Here is a 6000-nt window from a genome sequence, read left to right as displayed (position 1 = left end):
CCAGTGCTCACCAGCGATGTAGGTGGATGCTTCCCTGGTATCATGGATTCTTGATTACCTGACTGGCAGACCACAGTACGTGTGCTTGCAACACTGTGTGTCCGACAGAGTGATCAGCAGCACTGGGGCTCTACAGGGGACTGTCTTGTCTCCCTTTCTCTTCACCATTTACACCTCAGACTTCAACTACTGCACAGAGTCACGTCATCTTCAGAAGTTTTCTGATGACTCTGCCATAGTTGGATGCATCAGCAAGGGAGATGAGGCTGAGTACAGGGCTATGGTAGGAAACTTTGTCACATGGTGTGAGCAGAATTATCTGCAGCTTAATGTGAAAAAGACTAAGGAGCTGGTGGTAGACCTGAGGAGAGCTAAGGTACCGGTGACCCCTGTTTCCATCCAGGGGGTCAATGTGGACATGGTGGAGGATTACAAATACCTGGGGATACGAATTGACAATAAACTGGACTGGTCAAAGAACACCGAGACTGTCTACAAGAAGGGTCAGAGCCATCTCTATTTCCTGAGGAGACTGAGGTCCTTTGACATCTGCCGGACAATGCTGAGGATGTTCTACGAGTCTGTGGTGGCCAGAGCTATCATGTTTGCTGTTGTGTGCTGGGGCAGCAGGCTGAGGGTAGCAGACACCAACAGAATCAACAAACTCATTCGTAAGGCCAGTGATGTTGTGGGGATGGAACTGGACTCTCTGACGGTGGTGTCTGAAAAGAAGATGCTGTCCAAGTTGCATGCCCTATTGGACAATGTCTCCCATCCACTACATAATGTACTGGTTGGGCACAGGAGTACATTCAGCCAGAGACTCATTCCACCGAGATGTAACACGGAGTGTCATAGGAAGTCATTCCTGCCTGTGGCCATCAAACTTTACAACTCCTCCCTTGGAGGAACAGACACCCTGAGCCAATAGACTGGTCCTGGACTTATTTCCTGTCATAATTTACATATTAGTATTTAACTATTTATGGTTTTATTACTATTTAATTATCTATGGTGCAACTGTAATGAAAACCAATTTACCCTGGGATCAATAAAGTATGACTATGACTATGACTATAAAGTCTCAACGTTACATTATTGCTTTTATAGTCTAGTCCTCTTGAAATGAATGCTAACATCGCATTTGTCTTCCTCGCCACAGACTCAACCTGCAAATTAACCTTTAGGGAATCCTGCTCAAGGACTCCCAAGTCCTTTGCACCTTAGTTTTTTATACTTTCTCTCCACTTAGAAAATAGTCAGCCACTTCTTCTGCCAAAGTGCATGACCGTACATTTCCTGACACTGCATTCTATATTTTATTTCTTTGCCTGTTCTCCTAATTTCTCTAAGTCCTTCTGTAGCCTCTCTACTTCCTCAAAACTACATGCCCCTCCACCTATTTTCATATTGTCTGGAAAATTTTTAACAAAGCCATCAACTCCATCATCCAAATTATTGACATATAATGTTAAAAGAATAAGTCCCATCACAGACCCCTTTGGAGCACCGTTAGTCACCGGCAGCCAGTCAGAAAAGTCTCGTTTAGTCCCAGTCTTTGCTTCCTGTCAATCAGTCACTGCTTTATCCATGCTAGAATCTTTCCTTGAATACCATGGGCTTGTAGCTTGTTAAGTAGCCTCATGTGTGGCACCTTGTCAAAGGCCTTCTGAAAATCCAAGTACACAATATCAACCGATTCTCCTTTGTCTATTCTGCTCGTTACTACTTCATAGAATTCTAATAGAATTGTCTGGCAAGGTTTTCCCTGAGGAAACCATGCTGACTAAAGCCTATTTTATCATGTGCCTCCAAGTACCCTGAGACTTCATCCTTAATAATTGGCTGCAACATCCTCCAACTGTCCTACAGTTTCCTTTCTTCTGCCTATCTCCTTTCTGGAAGAGTGGAATGACATTTGCAATTTTCCAGTCTTCCAGAACCATTCCAGAATCTAGTGATTCTTACTAATCCCTCCATGATCTCTTCAGCCACCTTTTTCAGAACTCTAGGCTGTATGCCATCAGGTTTAAGGTGATTTGTCTACCTTCAGATCTTTTAGTTTCCCAAGAACCTTCTCCCTACTTAGTGTAATTTCACATTGACACCTGGAACTTCCCCCATTCTGGTAGTGTCTTCCACAGTGAGTACAACAGAAAATACTTATTCAGTTCATCTGCTATTTCCTTTCCCCCATTACTACCTCTTCAGCATCGTTTTCCAGTGGTTCATTATCCACTCTCACCTCTCTTTTACACTTTAAATATCTAAAGAAACTTTTGGTCTCCTCTTTAATATTTTTTGCTTTCTTACTTTCATATTCCATCTTTACCTTAATGACTTAATTTAGTTGCCTTCTGTTGGTTTTTGAAAGCTTCCCAATCCTCTAACTCCCCACTAACCTTTTCTCCATTATACGGTCTCTCTTTGGTTTTAATGTTGGCTTTGACTTGTCAGCCCTGGTTGTGTCACCTTTCCTTTAGAATATTACTTCCTCTTTGGGATGTATATATCCTGTGCCTTCCGAATTGCTTCCAGAAATTACAGCCATTGCTGCTCTGCCGTCATCCCTGCCAGTGTTCTTTTCCAGTCAATTCTGGCCAACTCCATTCTCATTCCTCTGCAATTCCCTTTACTCCACTGTAATAGTGATACTTCTGACTTTGGCTTCTTCTCAAATTTCAGAGTGAATTCGATCATATTATAATCACTTGGCTCTAAGGGTTCTTTTACCTTAAGCTCTTTAATCAATTCTGGTTCATTGCACAACACTCAGTCCAGTATAGCTGATCCTCTAGTGAGCTCAAACATGAACTGCTCTAAAAAGCCATCTCACAGATACTTCAGAAATTCCTCCTTCTGTAATCCAGCATCAGTCTGATTTTCCCAATCTACCTGCATGTGGAGGTCCCATGTGACTTTTGTAACATTGCTCTTTTGGCATGGATTTTCTATCTCCCATTGTAATTTGTAGGCAACATCCTTACTATTGTTTGGGGGTCTGTATTTGACACCAATCAAGGTATTTTTACCCTTGCAGTTCCTTAGGTCTATCCACAATGATTACACCTTCTGATCCTATGTAACCTCTTTATGATTTTATTTTATTTTTTACTAACAGAGCAATGCCGTCTCCTCTGCCTACCTGACTATCCTTTCAATACATTGTGTATCCGCGTCTACAACATCATACCTGCCGATCTGCAACTGCAATCACCTTATTCCGCACACTGCGCGCATTCAGATATACCACCTTCAGTCCTGTATTCACCCTTATTGATTATTGTCTGCTTTTATATTGCAACTCATCCTGTTTAGTGCAATTTTTTCCCTCATCAGCCTCTCCTTGCTTGGAGCCTCACTACACACTGTCTCTGTTTGTAAACTAACTACCTCATCTTCAGCACTACCACTCCAGTTCCCATCCCCCGCCAAATTAATTTAAACTCACCTGAACAACTCTAGCCAACCTGCCCGCAAGGATATTGGGCCCCCTCTGGTTCAGGTGTAATCTATCTCTTTTGTACAGGTCTCCAGAAGAGACCCAATGATCCATTAATCTGAGACCCTGCCCACTGCACCAGTTCCTCAACCATGCATTCACTTCACAAATCATTCTATTCTTGCCTTCCCTGCTGCGTGGCACAGGCAGCAATCCAAAGATTACTACCCTGGAGATCCTGCCTTTTCAGCATTCTACCTAGCTCCCTAAAATCTCTCTTCATGACTTTCTCACCATGCCTACTTACATCATTTTTGCCAATATGTACCAAGATTTCTGCCTGCTCACCCTTGCCTTTGAGGATGCTGTGGACCTAATCCAACACATCCCTGGTCCTGACACCAGGGAGGTAATGTACCATCGTGGTGTGTCTATTGCGCCCACAGAACCACACCTCTGTTTCTCTGACTAAGGATTCCCCTGTCAACACTACTGTCCTCTTCACTTCTCTGCTCTTCTGAGCCACAGCACCAGACTCGGTGTCAGAGACCTGGTTACTGTGGCTCCCCTCAGTTGGCTGTCCCCCTCAATAGTATCAGGATCAGAATCAGGTTTATTATCACAGTTAATTGTCGTGAAATTTGTTAACTTAGTAGCAGCAGTTCAATGCAATACATAATATAGAGGAAAAAAATAAGTAAATCAATTACAGTATACTTATATTGAATAGATTAAAAATTGTGCAAAAGCAGAAATATATATTAAAATGGGAGGTAGTGTTCACGGGTTCAATGCCCATTTAGGAATCGGATGGCAGTGGGAAAGAAGCTGTTCCTGAATCGCTGAATGTGTGCCTTCAGGCTTCTGTACCTCCTACCTGATGGTAACGAGAAAAGGGCACGCCCTGGGTGCAGTGGGTCCTTAATAATGATCACTGCCTTTCTGAGATACTGCTCCTTGAAGATGTCCTGGGTACTCTGTAGGCTAGTCCCCAAGATGATGCCGACTAAATTTACAACCCTCTGCAGCTTCTTTTGGTCCTGTGCAGTAGCCCCCACCTCCCACACAGACAGTGATGCCCCCTGTCAGAATGCTCCCCACGGTACATCTATAGAAGTTTTTGAGTGCTTTTATTGACATACCAAATCTCTTCAGACTCCTAATGAAGTATAGCCGCTGTCTTGCCTTCTTTATAGCTGCATCAGTATGTTGGGACCAGGTTAGGATCTCAAATATCTTGACACCCAGGCGCTTGAAACTGCTCACTCTCTCCACTTCTGATCCCTCTGTGGACTGGTGTGTGTTCCTTTATCTTACCCTTCCTGAAGTCCACAATCAACTCTTTTGTCTTACTGCCATTGCTGTGACACCACTCCACTAGGTGGTATACCTCGCTCCTGTACACCCTCTTATCTTCATCTGAGATTCTACCAACAATGGTTGTATCATCAGCAAATCTATAGATGCTATTTGAGCCATGCCTAACCACATAGTCATGAGTATAGAGAGAGTAGAGCAGTGGGCTAAGCACACACCCCTGAGGTGCACCAATGTTGATAGTCAGTGAAGAGGAAATATTATCACTAACCTGCACAAATTGTAGCTAAAATTTTATAATTATTATTGAGGGAAACAGCCACAGGTGTACTCTGCACTCACTATGCATTTCCCCTCCTTCTCCTGACAGTCACCCAGTTACCTATCTCCCGCAACCTAGGGGTGGCTACCTCCCCGTAGCTCCTGTCTGCCACCTCCTCAGTTGCCTGTATGAGCCAAAGGTCACTGAGCTGCAGCTCCAGTTCCTTAACATGTTCTCTCAGGAGCTGTAGGTCAGGGCACTTGGGGCAGATGTGTTTATCTGGGAGACTGGTCGTCTCCCAGGCTTCCCACTCCCACACAGAGTACAGAGCATTCTGGAGCCATTCTCACTAATCTACTATCCTCTTACAGGCGAGGAATAAACAAATAAGAACAGAGAGAGTGTAACTTGCATGATACTTTACATCACCTAAGCCTGATGAGCCAAAGCCGCTGCAAAGACTGGCACACTCCAAATAATGGCCGCTCTGCTTGCACTTGAGTTACGTTCACTGGCCCTTTCTAATGAATCCCTCTTGTTGATAGGTTGCTCCTCAAATCAGAGAAACCGCTGTGAATCTCTGCCTTTAAAACCTCGATTGCCACCCTGATTAACAGAAAGTTCTTTCTATGCACCCCTGATGTTGATTCTCCAACTGAGATATTTAATCTTCAAGTGCAAACTCCTCATAGATGACACCAGAGTCATGTTCAATGTAGTCACTTACTGTGGAAGTCAGCAATTTTTCATATCATAATATATAATGTAAAATTTGTATCTCCTTTCATAGTTGAACTTACTGAAAATAAGAAAGATTAAAATCAGAGTAGTAAGTGTCCTAATATTCCTGAGTGGAGTCTCAGAATTCTGTCGTCATTCAGGGGCAATGCCTCTCATCAGGGAGGGCCACTCTTGTTGCTGAGGATGAAGGATTGATTTTCGGTGAAGTCTGCATCTGTTAAACCACTGTGGACTTCTT

The sequence above is a fragment of the Mobula birostris genome, chromosome 11, assembly GCF_030028105.1.
Source record: "Mobula birostris isolate sMobBir1 chromosome 11, sMobBir1.hap1, whole genome shotgun sequence".
NCBI lineage: Eukaryota > Metazoa > Chordata > Chondrichthyes > Myliobatiformes > Myliobatidae > Mobula > Mobula birostris.
The sequence above is the reverse complement of the archived record's forward strand: the minus strand, read 5'-3'. Positions refer to the sequence as shown.